This window comes from Linepithema humile, chromosome 1 (genome assembly GCF_040581485.1).
Source record: "Linepithema humile isolate Giens D197 chromosome 1, Lhum_UNIL_v1.0, whole genome shotgun sequence".
In the NCBI taxonomy this organism is placed as follows: Eukaryota; Metazoa; Arthropoda; class Insecta; order Hymenoptera; family Formicidae; genus Linepithema; species Linepithema humile.
Window position 1 is genome coordinate 34,094,438 of NC_090128.1, and position 17,747 is coordinate 34,112,184.

General features: G+C 46.0%; 1 protein-coding gene across 2 annotated transcripts in view; it reads right to left on the minus strand.

The window, feature by feature from the left end:
- Positions 1–17,747, minus strand: part of LOC105672731 (serine/threonine-protein kinase 17B-like) — a 100,103-nt gene that overhangs the window by 79,205 nt on the left and 3,151 nt on the right. The gene's annotated exons all lie outside the window — the stretch shown is intronic.

The window sequence follows — 17,747 nt, forward strand, 5'->3', positions numbered from 1 at the left end:
TCTCCTCCCGTCGTGTTTTCACAACGTTAAGAACTTTTCCCGCGCGCGCTGTCGCGATCGTGCCTCGCGTCTCCGTCTTGTGTAAAATATCGTTTTGCAAAAGTAACGAGCTGCACGCCGTCCGAGACACTTTTACGTGTCCACCTAGCGCTCGCGGAGTGTGCACAGGTGTGGCCGCCGGTAATGCCGCTCGATTTATCACCCTCTTCGTTTGTACGCCGCATAGTGAGAGATATCGATGACGGCGCGGTAACTGCACCCTTTCGACCCACGATGTAATGTATTCTTCTTCGTTCGCACACAACTGTGAGGCACCCCGAGGCGTTCGAGCTCCGCGTCAGTCATTATTAATCGCTTTTGTCGAAAGTGGCGGGAATTTGTAGAAATTCATATTTAATGGAGAATATTTCACAACTTCCCCTCGTTTGTCGCGTATCGCGTGTTATATTGCCAGAAGAAAGCGAGATTAATCTAACTCGCGAGGCACGAGAAGCGCGTGCTCACCTTAAATGCCATACAAAGCGACATACAATGCTTCTCGCGTTTCGCTGCGTCGCGCCGCGACTTCCTCGAATCGTGCGCGGTTATTAAAAATCGCTCGCATTTACGGTGAACGGCGCGTGATTAGAACGAATGCGTATGCCGGCCGTGACGGTGATTGCGTGCGAGACGCGCGCGCACGCACACGACCGAGCTCGTCAGCTGTCGCTTCTCGCGCTCGCTCGTTCGCTCACTCGCTGCGAGGAATGTGCGTGTCGGAAGGGAACGAATTCTCAGGTTTCAGCTGACGATGGCCGTCCAGCCGTCCGTGATGTTGTTGCTAAGCCCGACCGCGGAACGAATGGATCCTGTTTTAAAGTGCTTCTCGGAAAGATCGTAATTAAAAATGCGGACTCCATCTTTGCGAAGGCCACTGATATATCCGCCGAATTTTTCTGCAATTTAACAGGCTTAATGGCGACAATTTAATAACAAACAATTTTAATTCCATTAACATTTGAGAACTGTCGTTTTTTATTAATTTTCTATCAAAAAAGATTAAACCTTGTAAATGCCATTCGTTGAGAAAGGTGAAAAGTTAAGGTTTAAAATTCGCTACACATTTTTTTCGGACAGATTAGTATCTAGAATTAAATTGAAATCAATGATAAAACGGAATTGAGCGTTACATATAAGTGCAACACCACAAATGCTCTAGCACGATATGTGCAACGTTATTTATCCAGCGGAATTGCGTCAAACCGCAATCGCGAGTGTGAATTTATCCGAGCGACCCGCGTTACTCGCCGTAATGCTCTCGCTGCGGCCGATTGTAACGCGCGATTAGGGATTGCAAAATGCAAACGCACGGCAGGTATTCAATGATCGGGGCGCTGGAAAATATATCGAACGTTCTATGTGTGCGATATACACCCGGCGCAAACGAGAAGCGTAGGCACGCACGAAATCTCGGGGCGAGCGCGCGTGCATTGCGAAAATCGTCGCAATGTCGGCCAAATATAGCCTCGCGTGCACTTTCCTTTCGCGGCGCGTGCAGAAACGAAATGCAAAGGCACCGACGTCGTAAGTTGACCCGACACAATATAATAAATGCAATATAGTTGTCGGCTCCCGAAAAATTACATACCAATTGCACTTAATCGCAATCGGCATGAATACTTTCGAAGAAAAATGTAAACAGAATGCGAGTCGAATATTTTTCGCCCGAAATGGACGATAAAGGCGCAAGTGAAAGTCCTGTAAAATTGATATTTTATCTCGCAGTGTCGCAACTAAGATTCGTTATGGAATGCAAGATTCCACAGGAAGCACTCGCATCCAGCGCGCTGTCGTAATTTTTCCACGCGATCGCAATGCACGATAAATTCGGTCGATTCGCGTAACACTCGTCCGTTACTCTTTTACGTAACGCGATACGATAACGGTGCGGAAGAAAAAATAATAAGAGCGGAAACGCGTTGTGCAATTCAATTATCTCCGTCCGTGGCCCACAACGGCGGGATTTAGTGACACTCAATTTGTCCCGAATGCACCGCGGGAAATATTTTCACACACGCGTGCGGCGTTGAAAAGAGGGGATTCGAGAAGGGGGGCGGCGGCACCGAGGTTCTCTTTCTCCGAAAGACGACCGAGAACGCGTCTCTCTCGAAGCGCGCGAGACGCGTTCTCGGTCGATTGACCCGCATTATGTCGTCGATGTAAGGGGGCAGCAGGCCGGCGCAGCTGGGGCCCCGGCTGTTTACTAACGCGGCATGATGCGCGCGTCAATCGAATCTGGGACGGAGAAAGAGGGAGTGAGGAGAGACACGGTAAGACGATATATATCGGATGAACTATATCGATCGTCGCCCGGCAACTGCCCCGCGGGGCTCCCGCGAGTCGCCCTTGGGATTCCTGCGAGGCGTGGGTGAGCGCGCCCGCGACCTTTTTATTTGCAGAACAGCGATCCGGCGAGGCGATCGCCGCCGCTGCGCGCGGTTTACCGGAGATCGTTCGGACCGGATCGCAGCACGCGCTCGTCGGAGCGTAACCTCATTTTTACCGCGCCGGCCGGCCGGCGACGAGAGCGACTGCTCGGATCTGCGTTCCACGAAGCGGCATCGCGGCGGCTTCTCCTTTTGCACTCTGCACTTCGCATCTGATATTGTAAATAAAATTATTAGAGGAGGAAGACGACGACGCTTGAAATTAGAGAGTTGCGAGTATTTTCAACGCAACAAAGTACATTATTATTTTATCGATAACGATGTAAAACGCATAATGAGTAATCCTTTGTGTTCGCTTTGAGACATTAATCTTTTATCTTCGGCGATAAGTCACGTGGTGAGAGTTCTTTGTCGTTCCATTGTTTCGGCTCAAGATATTAATACCACCAAGCCAATTAAGGCAACAAATAATAATGCAAATATCTTTAATTGGTATCATAACAATAATACCGCGACGTGATCATAATTCACCGCAATGAAAAACAACGGCGGGCGCATTATTACACTGCGTGTAAACACCCATTCGCAATCGATTGTGTACCACGTGTCCCAACGTGGAAACAGCGTGTCCCAACGTAGAGGCTGCCGGTACTAAAGCCTCGAATATTATCTCGGGAATCGACGCAGCAGTGTCTTGCAAATGCGAGAATAATAGGCTGTAAGGGAAAAGAGCAGCAGGTAGCAATAAATATCTACCTACAGGCGAACGGATTACGGCTCTCGGGATCCCGAGAGAGAAAAAGAGAGAGAAAGAGAGAGAGAGAGAGAGAGAGAGAGAGTCCGACAGCGCGCGCGCCGGCACGAGAAACAATAACGGCCCCGCTAATACGTTGCTCTTTCGCATAAGCACCGCGTGCGTACGTACACGGCAGAATAAAAAGGGTTTAATGCACGAGCGCGGCGCGCGAAGAGAGGCCCCCGACGACGACAACGACGACGGTATGCCAGCCGGTAAAACTTGTCCCATTCTCGACTCGCGCAATCCCTCCGTGTCCAACGTAGTCGTACACGCCGCAATCCCTCTTGTACAACAGGATGGAGTGGCTCCGCGAAACGCGTAGGCTGATTATACGGGCCGGTAATCGCGCGCGTAATTGCGCCCGGTGTAATCGAGGAAGGAGACGCGAGCGAAAATGAAAAATCCGCGCCGTTCCGCCGTGCGGCGAATTTCGCGGCCGGGTCTTGCGGCTGATCGATTACTCGCGTGCGAACGAGCGTTCAGGCGATCCGAGAGTGACGGTGCACACGTAGAGACGAAAACGAGTTTTTCTTTGTAGTCAATAATGATCAGTTTAATAATGGTGCAGTTTTCAATTTTTATGGTCAAAGCCACTTAACTTTCAATATTCGATATTTTTCAGACAAATTAAAATTGCTCACAAGAGATTAAAATACTCCATTAAATGTCCTTCTAATTTTTTTTCATTAGTAAATCCAATTTATGTTCAGTCCACTTTGTATAAAAATTACATTAAAATATATCGCAAAACTTGATTATGTAGCTATATCTCCAAATTTGAGAATTGTTTTACGGATAAGAAAGTTACAAGTATTTTAAAACGCCAGGACTTTGTTGCGATCGAGAGATATACTAACACATTTAATTTTTCCACGAACCAACCGTGTAATATAAGGGCGAGCGTGTTGCAACCGGCGGAAAATGCGGGCAAGGTTGTTCCCTTTCCAATGGGCAACCGCCACAATGGAGACGCGGAACTGTAGCGCGGCCGACAGCGGTGCGAAGTGGGACATAAACGAACGAGCGACAGTCAGAGACGTCGGGTGACTACTTTCAAACGATTTCTGGATATATCGACTGCTCGCGATACGTGATCGGCCTGGCATCTCCAAGAACCAGTCGGTCGCGCAAAAAGACACCGCCGAAGTCCGTTATTTGCGAGACTTTCTACGCCGCGCGGCCGCAAGAATCCTGGGTTATAGCGTCGGGACGTAATGCGGAAAAAAATAGGTAAACGAGATGATTTTCAGGGCCAATTTATTGATCCGTCCGCCGTGCTGCTTCTCCGCGCAAAAATTCGTAATGGATCCCGGCTGAAAAATTACACGCGCGTTCGAGATGTACAATGATTCCGGGAAATTGGCATCGCGAGGGATCGGCGTGGAGTAAACGCGCGACAAAACGCGACGAGGCAGCGTCAGACGAGGATGAAGAGAGAAAGAGGCGGCGGCGGCGGCGAGTTTCTTCGTTAAGAGACCCTATGCGCACCGACCTCGTTACAACGCGGTCGCTCCCCTTCGGTTTCCGTTCGGTTAACCGTAAATTACAACCGCGACTGGTGTGTAACGAGCATAATGGCGACGGTAGTCGGGTGAAGGTCGGCCAACTCGAGCGCGGGAAGCGAGCTAGCGAGCGACGACGAAGCGACAAGAAGCGGCGAGGAGTTGCGCTACGCTCTCGCGCGCGATTCTTTTTTTCCACCGGCGGAAAACAAAGGAAGAAACGAACCGTTCGGCCGCGACGGATCGCGAAAGAGGGAAAAATAAGCCGTCTAGTTGCGCCGGAGGATCTCGCGCGGAAGAAAGAAAGCGATCTCGTTCGGCTGCGCATCTCCGCTCGTAACGCGCTGTGTAATACATGTTTGGACAAACACACGCTTCCAGTCTGCCTCTCTCCCCTGTGAATTACGTGGCAGCTTTGCGCCCTTTTTGTAATAAAGCCCCCTGCTTCCGAGTCATTTCCGTTGCGTTGCGATAGCGAAGGTGACTTTAACCCCTCGCGCTGCAGACGGAGTTCATTATGAATGCCATTAATACGCTAATGGAGTCCGCGCAGAGGGCTAATAAATAAAATTGCGAATACAATAATCTTCTCCTTTGTGCGCGGCTGCTATGATTAACTTTTTTTTTCAGAGCTCCCCCCCCCCCTTCATTCCAAGATTTAATTAACGAGTGCGTCGTCTGGGGGTCGGAATTCCCGAGGGAGGATGAGTGCCTTCCGATCGCGCGACACGGCGTGGGTGTGAAACACGCTGAAACGTAAAGCGTGTAAAAACACCTTTGTCTCCGTGCGCTCCAAAGTGCGTGTCGCCCGCGAGCCCGAGACGCATTTTTCACTCGGCCCCGCTCGTGGATCATCGTCGCGTCTCCTCGCGCGAGACGCGCGGCTTGTGTATCCTCGAAAATCAGATTAACGCTTCGCGCCGCGCAACTGTTTGGCGCCCACGCGCGCCACTTTTTCACCCACCCTGCTCTTCTCTTCGGCGTAAAAACTCGTTTCGAGTCGTAGGATTAATCGCAAATATAAAATTCATTAACACTTGAAGCACCGCGTTTGCGGTCGCCCGGTTACGAATGGCCGTGGGGGACTTTTAGCGGACAATAATTTACCAATTCAACATGCGCTCTGAGGACAATTTAATAAATATTTACACATTGCGGAGTAACTTTCTGTTTTATGTACGCCAACGCGCACACAGTGCGCAACGCGTTATCGGACGAAAGGAAAGAAAAACGTTTCTTTTCCAAATAGAAGAGCATAATGGAGAGACGGCTTAGAAGTTTAAAAGCTGATCTAAATGCGTCTAAAAGACTGGTCTAAAAGCGAGGGGATTAGGCGGGCTTGACTAGGCGGCTCTAATGAAACGAATTGAATCGTCACGGGGGTCGACAAATCCCCGTAACGTACAAAGATACCCGTCATCGCCTGCTCCTTCGAAGGTTTCCTCCCTCTTTCCCTGGTTACATTGTTCGAGACGGTATCTCGTTACTACGCACTCCCGATAAAACGAAGGTAACAAAGAACAGCGGCGGAGTAGCCGCGCGTGATTCGCCGCGATCGAGATAAAGACCGGGGGGAGAGATACGGAGGGGGACACAGAAACAAGAAGAGCGAAGAAAAGAGCGGCGGAGGAACGCGCATTTCGCGCATCGCCAGACATTACACGTATGAATGAAGTCTCCTCTCTCGCGGCAAGGAAAAAGGACCGCGGGAGAGTGTCCACCGGTGTCCTGCGCGCGACGACGGGGCAGAAGCATCGCGCGCGGAAACGAGGGGGAAGAGGTGGAGTTATTTATATTTGCGAACGCCGTTTGGAGATCTGACAAAATAAGCTTCAACGCGCGACGCCGGTTAAACTCGTGGATTAACTCGCGACGCATAAAAACTTGTGTAAAAATAAAATATAACATCGTTAAGAAGCGGATAATTTAAGTAAAAGTATCTCGGTATATGCGCGGCGTGACAAGATTGACGTGCCGTTAATTCGTTCACGCTGAAACGTGACGATCGCGGCACGACACTGCAACGTGCAGCGAGAGCACGTTCGGCGACGTAACCCGAGAGGATCCGGGCGAATTCGAAAGTTGTGTTTGCGCCTCGCGAGAACCGGAGGTCGAATCGACACTTTCCCATGCGACGACGGCGACGGGGCGGGCAGAAAATACCTACGAAATACCCTTCTTAGATAGTCGTGACGACACAATAGAGCGCGGAGCGGGTGATCTGGGCCAAAGGTGTCCCGCCGTAAGGGATCGTGACTCATAGATCACTGCAATATCGCCAGCGATCCGGCGACCGCTGCCCTTCTCTCCGCCTGCAGTTCTTTACGGCCGTTGTGTGTGTCGTAATACTTCGACAACTGCATACTTGCATTTTTCTTTCTCTCTCTCTCTCTGTCTCTTTCTGGTTTTTAATATAAATACCGACGTTTAAAGAAATGAGAGAAAAATCGACGAAACCATCAATTATTTCACTCATGCGTTAAATTAAAATATCCAAGCTTCTGTTTAAAAATTTTTTTACTAATAGAAATCCAGATGATTTAATTTCATTTTGCAAAAATTTTGAAATAAAATTTTCTCGCAGAAGCTTAGATCTTCTAATTTAAACAGTTATAACTTAATATTTATATAATCTAGAAGAGCGTCAATCGCCGATTCAAACGCGACAAATAAATGTTTTATTTAAAAAACCTATGCTGCCAATTATTTTATTTTATAGCGTCATCTCGTCCTCTGTAAATCTGTTTTCCTTCTTGTGTCGCGATTAATCTCACGGCGTAGATCATTCGAGCGGGACGTTTCTCGCTTGATTGAGATTCCACTGATTTTACATCGCCACGATGCGACAAATCCGTGTTTCCGTCCCGATTGCGACGATTTTTTCCAATCAACTCTTCGCGACCTTCACTCGAAGACCTCATCCCCTGTGTCACTCAACCCTCGCTGAACGACACAAGTCGTGACTATCGCGAGCACGACGTCTTATTAACCACCCTTCCACACGATGACGGCGATTATCACCGATGCAGATACTGCCGTTGATAAAGCGTTCCGTATCGAGGCGTCCCGTCGCCTTAATTATATTTATCGGTCCGCCCGATCGAAACGTCGCGATCTCTCGCGGAGTCTCGAGGGGGAAAGACAGAATGATAGAAGGGGGAAGGGAAACCGGCAAGGAAAAAGGGCAGCCGGTAAGTCTCGATCTTCACGGGCGAGAAAATACGGCGCGCGTGCGATCGCGACAACGAACAGCCGTCGTCTTTCCCTCTCAAGGCCGCCGCCGTTGTGATCATTGCCCGCGGATCGATAACTGCTGCTGCTGCTGGATTGCGCCGCGTTTGCGGCGAGAGACGCGGAGGAAAGATATCCGCGCACTCGCAAATAGTCGGCGATTGTCAAGTGGCGAACCGGCTTCGCGTTCAAGTCGGAATTCCAGACTCTTCCAGTTGAGAGCACTCTCTTTCGAGGAAGAAACATAGAGATTTAACTCGAATACCGCGTCAGGCGAGCGAGAGAATCGACAATAACACATTCGGTTTGTCAACGTAAACGCTGCGCCGAAGGAAAGAAAAGCAAATAGGTCACGCTTATTGACGAAGATACACGCCAATATTTAAATCGAACGCGTCGATCCAGGATATCCAAAATAAGCAGCGCGTGCTTACTCAGCCGTGGCTGAAAGTAACCAAAATAATATGGACAGAAGGTCCATCCGCCAACGCGCGCGCCCAAATCCATAGAAATTCGTGAAGCGTCGTCCTTCGTTTGTCTTGCAAGAAAAGAAGAGCGAGAGGGAAAAAGGAAAAAAAGATGGAAAAAGCTTTGTCATGCTAAGTGAATAAATGCGGCTGCAGTCGCAGGAAGCATCCTCAAAAGCCTAACTGAGCGCGAGGTCTGGCTTGCACGAGGACGAGGAGACCGGGGGAGGGGGGGAGGGGGGGGGGACAGCTGTCGTTTATCGAGAGAGACAGAGAGACGGTTGGGTCTCACGGGATGTTTCCTACCCTGAGCCGTCTCGAGAATAAAGAAAAGTTGTGCAGTGTCGTTTAGCGACAGGCCGCCGCCGAGAACGAAATTGTTCGGCATCGATCTGCGGATATTATTCCCATGTCTCGCGTTTCTCGAAATCGATCCCGAGAAAGTTTCTCGAGGGAAAATTTCTCGAGTTTTTAATGCGCGCGCGCGCGCGCGAGAGTTCATTGTTCCATATGTAGTAAGAGCGCGAAATAGCGTCCAATAAAATGCGACAGCACAGATCAAGATCAGATTCCTCCCCGAGTCCGGTTTAATTAAGATAAACAAAATTATCAGACGTAATCAACTTACTATCTTAATCGTCGTATCTGAATATGCAAATAATTCAATATGTCGCTAACGATGTAATTAAATTCTTCCCCGTCATCCCGGCTCCGGGAGCGACGCATTCCCCGCTTTGAAGTTTCCGCGCGGCAGCTGCACGGTCGCGCTAACAATTGAGCAAACACAACGGTACTCCCGGATAATTTCGGACGCGACATAATTTCTTTTGGGGCACACCAACGCGCCGTGTAGACACTGATCGTCCGCATATGGCGCTCGTTTTCGGTCACCCTCTCGGTGACGACGCGGAGCAACCGTGACGTGTCGGGTTCGGGTATGTCGAATCGATGAGACCAACACACCGCGCCCCGTGATCTCGTTTTCCCCTCTCGACGGAAGGTCGTCTTCGGCGACCGGATCGCGCGACATCGTGCAAGGTCCGAGCGAGCGAGCGCAGCGGTCTGCTGCTTGTCGCGCTAATTGCGAGTGCCGTTACCAGGTACTTTCCAGATGGCATGCCCGTTTCTGTCGCGTTAACTCGTTCGGAACGCTCGATCTCGCGGATCAGATTTTTCCACTCTCCTTCGCTCTCCTTCCCCCCCTCTCTCTCTCTCTCTCTCTCTCTCTCTCGCTCTCTCTTTCTCCCGCGACTTCGTCACCGCGACGGCGACGATGCTCTCCGCGATCGGAGCGGCCAACGGGAAAGTCATGTGGTGCACGCGCGATTTGTTCATTGAACTCGGTTAAACCCCGGGCGATATCTCAGCAGATGCTCGAGCGCGCTCCGCATCTGTGCTAAATAGGACCGCCTCTCGCATGCGATCAAGATACAATGTCGTCGCGAATCGAGATCAAACGGCGATACAATTTTCATCTGTCACTTTTCTATCGTTGCGGAAAGGGAGAAGCGATCCCGCTGCACTGCGTCCCTGGCCTCAAAGCGAAACCTCTGTGAAGTTGGCACCCCATTTTTCAAAAAATCAATTTTTTTTTAGAGTTCTGAATGCACCCCAAAGAGTTCTAGAGTTCTCTATAAAATTTATAAATAGTTCCGGCAAATTAGATAAAAAAATCCATTATTGAAAGTATGGGGTGCTAACTTCACAAAACGTTATTACAAAATTGACGATAACAGCTTAATCGTCGGAAATAATTAAAAATATCATTAGAATTATTTGTAGAACTCTTGAGGTGCTACCCAGAATTCCAATGAAAAAATTAAAATTCAAAAAAAATTTTATTCTTATTGGAACTTAGAATATTTTCTTAATCGGTGATACGAAAAATAGCGAGAACTTTTTATATATTGGTCTGAGCGCTTCGAACCTTAATAATTATCGTTAGAACTCTTGAGGTGCTACCCGGCACTCCAATAAAATAATCAAAATTCCAAAAAAATTTCTCGCTCTTCCTGACCTAGAAAATTTTTAATCGGTGATACAAAAAATTGCGAGAACTTTTTATATATTGGTCTGAGCGCTTCGAATCTTAATAATTATCGTTAGAACTCTTGAGGTGCTACCCGGAACTCCAATAAAATAATCAAAATTCCAAAAAAATTTCTCGCTCTTCCTGACCTAGAAAATTTTCAATCGGTGATACAAAAAATTGCGAGAACTTTTTTGGAATTTTGATTACTTTATTGGAGTTCCGGGTAGCACCTCAAGAGTTCTAACGATAATTATTAAGGTTCGAAGCGCTCAGACCAATATATAAAAAGTTCTCGCAATTTTTTGTATCATCGATCGAAAATTTTTTAAGTCCCGAAGAGTGAAAATTTTTTTTGGAATTTTGATTATTTTATTGGAGTTCCGGGTAGCACCTCAAGAGTTCTAACGATAATTATTAAGGTTCGAAGCGCTCAGACCAATATATAAAAAGTTCTCGCTATTTTTCGTATCACCGATTAAGAAAATATTCTAAGTTCCAATAAGAATAAAATTTTTTTTGAATTTTAATTTTTTCGTTGGAGTTCTGGGTAGCACCTCAAGAGTTCTACAAATAATTCTAATGATATTTTTAATTATTTCCGACGATTAAGCTGTTATCGTCAATTTTGTAATAACGTTTTGTGAAGTTAGCACCCCATACTTTCAATAATGGATTTTTTTATCTAATTTGCCGGAACTATTTATAAATTTTATAGAGAACTCTAGAACTCTTTGGGGTGCATTCAGAACTCTAAAAAAAAATTGATTTTTTGAAAAATGGGGTGCCAACTTCACAGAGGTCAAAGCGAACGCACGTGTGGATTTCCCATCGACGTGAAGAGGGCAATAATCGCGCGACCCGACGCGACGCGACGCGTCCGTTCTCTCGGGGGAGGAGATATCGGGCGCGGCGGTCGCGCGCTTTCAAGGGCTATTTCTCGCGCGGTATTGCGATATCGGTGAATTACGAAGCGCGCTGTGCGCTCTCGCGCCGCGGGAATTTAAACGCACGACGCTGTCAAAGGAGTCGGCTCTTTATGGTATCAGCGTTGGGCGTTTGGAATATATACGAGGAATACGCGCGGGGTGCAAGGGAAGGGGGGGGGGAGCGGGAAACGAGACGAGCGGGAGGGCCGTGAGAAAGACGGAGCGAGAAGGAGAGTCCTAAGAAAGGCGAGTTCGGCGTGGGTTGAAAATAGCCCGTGGCCGGGCGGGATATGCGGAGACCGTACGCTATGCACTTGCCACTTGATATTTATACCCCTTATAGGTAGATACGTCGGACCACTTCCACCTCTGGCGATCGGGCGCGACCGTACAAAAGGACGATCCCCGCCCCGAAGATAGACCCCGGCCGCAAGAGAGCCTATATACCGCGACATCTCGAAACACAATTCGCTTTATGAGCTGGCACGCGGCGAGCCCCCCCCCCCCCCGGCACGTGTATTTATTTTCCGCCGCGGGGACGGGCGCCGGCCGCATAAAGCATTTCGTTATCGTCGTTCCGGACGCATACGCGCGAAGGCCGTTGAGCCGCCTTCCGTCTTCCGTTTTCGCCGGAAACTCCGCGAGGAAAAGCGTGCACGGGAGGCGGGGCTTCGCATCTTCCGTCGGCTGGTTGCACGCGGGACTCCAACATCTGCCGTGAATATGAACGCGAGATGCGGAGAAAAGAGAGTATTGAGATATGGATGTATAAATTATGGAGCGTAAAGCTGGCACGCTATATCGCTAATAAAATAATTTTTCCTTCATTTCTGTAGAAAGAGATTTAAGACTGTCTCAGACGATTTATAATCGCGATAGAGCTCGTGATAGAAATTTATTTCGAATTTTGTGAGAAATAAAATGCACGCATACACACATTGCTTCAAATAAATATCATTGATATATGAATTTCTCAGAAGTCAAATTGATTTGTCTTATATATTTTGTGTATTGTGTGTATATTCCGATATATCGAATGTTTTCCGTGTAGCACATAAATTGTAAATAGAATCTTATCTCAAAATCTTTTTGTAGAATGCAACATAAAGATGCACATAAAGATGTTACAACTGTGCACTTCAATTTATTTGAAATTCGTCAAAACGTCTCTTGTGTATCTTGCGTTCGGAAATATTCAAACAACTTTTACTGAAGGTGCGCACGGTATGATTCAATATTCCGCGGAGCAGATGCGATAAACATTTTCGCTGATTGAAATGCGTCGATGATTCTCGAGTACCGTTTTTCCATCGTGCGCAATCATCTTTAGAAGATGACTGTACACACATACACACAATTGTATTATCCCAGATATACGTGTGTGTGTGTAAATAGAAGAACTCTAGAAAGTGTTCGATGAATAAATCATGCAAGGACGCAGCCTCGAAGATTAAAACGCGCATCGACAAGAACCTCTTAAACTTTGAGCCTTTTAATGCGCATAATAAAAGATCCTTTTCGTATTTGCAAAACGTGTGTGAGAAAAAACGGACATTCTACAAGAATTTCTTTATTTTCGGCCGATCTCCGCGGTGTAGATTATTTTCCTTCCGGAATAAATCGGAATGACGTGTAACCACCGCGCAGCGACAATAAACGCAACGATAAAATAGCATTTAACGCTGGAGTCAATTTCGCGAATCGGCAGAAGAGTCCACACACGCCGTCCGATTATAAAACGCCGCCCGGCGCGTTTCGCGCGCGGCCGTAAGTATCGATTACGCGGCCGGAATCGCTTAATTGGTGGGAACGGCATGGCGCGCTGTCTCGCCATGGGTTTATTTACACTCGCCCGCGCGACTAACGTTCACCCTAGGCCGATATAGCCGTAATATTTATACCGCGGTCCCTCCACGCTCGACGTTTATGGCGTCGACTTGACGATTCGTGCATGCGGCTGAAGAGCAGACTGACCGAGCGCGCTGTTAAGCGACGCCGGAGCCGCTCCGCTTATCGCCCGTTTACTGTACGAGAAGTTATGAACAAGCCTCGCGTAGTCGGTTAACGAACGGAGGAAAAAAAAGAAAAAAGACGGAGGCTCTCGTAGAAATTGAATCGCGACGGGAGAACTCGTCAACTATTTTCACGATCGGACAGTTTGCGCAATGCAGAATTTTTTTTGTCAGGACAAAGTGTGACGCATTTCACGCACAACGAATTTATACATCGGACCTCAGCACGGCGATGTCGCAAACGCCCGGTGAAATAAACATCGGCGCGACTTGTTTGTGCTTAATCGCACGTACTTGCGCGCGAACGACCGAGGAAGCGGCTTGAAGAGTAAGAAAGCGGACTCAATGAAAAATTGATACCGAGAAGACTCTATTTATTTAATGTCGCGAAGATATGATACGTCTTGCAGATTGGGAACGTGTCGCTGCGTCAGTGCAATTATAAGTGCAAGCATGATGCGTTATACGTGTCGCGAGTTGCACAACTTTATCTGCCTGTATGCAAAAATTTTGCGCGCATATTACGCATTACGCGATACTTTGAACCTCGGATAGTGCAATTTTTAATAATTATCTTCTATGAATTTTGTATTCTTTACAGCGAAATAAACAAATGTTAAAATAAGAAATAAAAAAACAGGATTAATCGTTTAAATATTTTCCACATAATTGCGTTTGCATTCAAAAGTTATTATGCTACTTGAAGATTAAGATTTTCTTTCGTTATTGTATAAATATAATTATCGCTCTTCTTCTTCTCTCTCTCCCTCTCTCTCTCTCTCTCTCTCTCTCTCTCTCTCTGTTCCGCTTTTCATGAAAAGATAGTTCATAAGCTAGCGTATTCGTAGAAACTGCTGCGTATAAAGGCACATCGGGGAGCTAAGATTTCTAGGAAAATCCACATCTAGTACTTTCGCATACAAATTACGGGGGCGAGTCCCATTTGAGCACACGGACGTCGAGATAATCGTTCGCATTATGAAATTATTTATGCTCGCGCGCGGCCGCCGCATCATGCCGGGCGAATCTCGTGAGAAATTCTAGAACGCGGCAGATGTTTGGTGGAACGCGCGACGGCGATTATCTGATACTTTTCTTTCCTCGGGACGCGTCGCTGTCACGACGCGCGGTGATTGACGGTTTGCATAAATCTTGACGGTGCTTAACGCCATTCAGGAAGGTCTCGGGTGCGTCCGGTCGTTATTGCAGCGTTATAATATACTGCGAGACGGAGGAAGTCGCAACACGTTCATCGCATCGCTTGTGAAAAATTCCAGGACGCGCAGAGAATTTAAGCGCAATTCTATTGCGAGGCTAAACTCACAAACTGAATTAAAGCGGAAGTGCCGCTCTAAAAATATATAAAAGAAAATAAGGGGTGAATGAAAAGTGTTTAACTTTGAAAAGAGATATATTGGAGCGACGAGACAACTGGAAGTCGTCTCTAATTCGCAGAAATTTATTTACTGTCGTACATAAACTGCGGATAAAATGTTTAGCAACTAGCCCCGACTCGGCAATTATCGGATATTATATCTACGTGACGCGTTAAAGTTCATCGAGAATTTACGGTAGTTGGATTTCCAGCGCTTTAGCGCGCGGCGCACAAGAGATTTATGTTACGCGGCCGGTTAATCGTTAATTAGCGCTATCGCGATTAATCTTGAACCTCGGATTTTCCCCTCGCTTTCGTGTCGTTACGCTCGATTCGATTTTTCCGCTCGCAATCTCGCACGGAGGCCACCATCCGTGACCCAACACGGCCAACGATCGTCCGTTACACACCCAAGTGACCAAATATAAAACAACGTAAGGATTTCTATATGCAGATGAGCTACCTGTTTTCCGTCGCGATGTTAACCTTGTTTTTCTTTGCATACGCAGTACTACATTCTTTCCGCAATTGACATTGGCGATGTCCTCTTTAAATATTGCGCTGTCAATTGGCTAACATCACATATCGCGCAATAGCATATTACTGAAGGCATTACGAAGATTTACGGCGAATACGGCGAAACTAACCACATGCGGATACCATTCGACGCGCCTCCAGAATTTCTCCGGAACTCCTTCCTTCGTTCGCAACAGTCATGCAGGGATACATCGCGCGATTTTAAAATCAGTATAGGAAGGGTTCCTGAACGGCCTTGTATAATTTCGGAAGAGACCCTTCGCTCGGTCTCTTTCACTCGACCTGTTTTCTTTTTTTTCTTTTCGCAGCAGCTGGACGTTTTCGAGAGAAAAAAAGAGCAGTAAGTATCCAAGCGAGGTTGTAAAAGAGCGTATCGGGACGAAGTCCCGACCTCGATCTCGCAGTAGGAGCACTTTCTTTCACGATGAGGGCTTCAGGGCCGAGACAAGGGTGGCCTGTGCCCAAACAGCGAAACGAAATGACCGCGCCATAAAACGTATAAATTACGATATGCATGATAACAAGTTTGAAAGATACTCATGCTATCGTTAATGTCGCCTGGAACGAAATAATTTGCCGAGAGATTTTTTATTCGATCCCGGAAGCAGAGTCCAAGAGTTCATTAAAACTCGCATTAAATACCGAAGAAGGGTCCAAAAGTTCATTAAAAACTTACGCAATCGCATTAAAGCAACATACATCACGACTCCGTCTCTCTCTCTTATTAGTTTACATTCATCCATCCTCTCCCCGCCTTCTCTATCATTGATATGCCATTAAAACTTGCGTATACTCTTTCGCGCGCGTTTAAGCGTTTAAAAGCTTCATATATCCTGTTACGTTTGCACAAAGCCGAGTAATTCTTATCGACATTGAAGGAAGGAAGTGCAGCACAACGTATGGTACTGAAATAACGGCGAGCGAGTATTCCAATAGCACGAAATGTATTTCCCATTAGAAGTTGTTACATTCTTATAGCGTGTAACGATCTATTACAAGAAAAGATTGCGTTAGTATTCTGCGGTGTATCGCTAAAAAACCGTACACACGTGTGAAATGGTTCCATAACGAGCGCGTTTCCGTCGACGCGCGTGATTTAACGGACGATTACGCAAGAAAGCTCGATACGCGAAGGATTTGCAGAAAATTAATAAAGCGAGAGAAAAACAAGCATCTTTTTTATTTTGTATATAATGTGCGCGATGTGATGCAATTATGCAGGAATTTTATACATGATGGAAATCTAGATGTGATTCTGACACGAAATATAGCGACGTTCCAAAGCTCATCCTTCTTGAAGCAAAAATTCTACAAACCAGTTTAATTTAATACTTGAAATATTCAATCCTTAATATTTAACATATTTAAGTTACAGTTTTCTTCGCAATCAATCATATCAATTAGTAGAAAGCTGATAATTGCTTATATATTATTAGATGCTCTTCACGGCACTGTGAGATTTAAAAAATTACGCGTAAATAACTCATTAGTGATATCTTATATGATACCGATAATTAAATAGATAGGTAACTCGAACTTCAAGACGCACTCCGCTTTATCGGCATACATTTTTATTATGCTATATATGTACGTGATATATTTCAAAATCTTTTCAGTTCGCGCACTTCCATTAAATCCGCGAGTAATCGCATTGAGACACGCGCGTGTCACGAGATACTAATTACCCGCATCTCGCGTTACCTCGCACGCATCTATCACCTTCAATGACAGATCGCATTCACGCTCTCGCACAATAGTATTAAATCTAGCGTCTCTCGCTCGTGTACAATCGGATAATTCGTTTAAAAAAGAATCTAATTTTTCTAGAATTTCTTTTCCGGCAAGGCTTTACTTTTTACTTTAGCAAAGCTTTTCACAAAATAGAAAAATAAAATTGTCAAAAGTGTAATCAAAAACTGCACATGTTACATATTTTCCACGTCTTATCTTTACTGATCTACTTTGCATAAATTTCTAATTGATAATCTCGCGATATCAAAAACTTTAAAGTATAAGGTATCACGTAAGAAATAAAGTATATTTTTCTTTTTACACGTTGCATCTCCATCTACACACAAATATCGACTTTCTACATAATTCCGATGTAAATCCTTTTCTCGATATTTCATCGATAATAATTATAATTTATTTTATTGTACGCAAAGTACGTTGGAAAATCAAAAACGATTAATCAAATATTGTCTTAGAAACTTTTACAAATTCTGTTAAACTCTTGTAGAATTCCGAAAAATAAATATATTTGTTATCAACAAGATTTATTTATTTAGTTATTTATTATAATTATTTTTAATTTTTCTAAAATTCTTCAAATATCGTATTCTCAAAATAATTTAATTGAAATTAATGTCAATATCTAGTGTCAAATTTGTCACAATATTCCATGCTATTGTCGAAGTCTTTGATTAACATCTTTAATGTT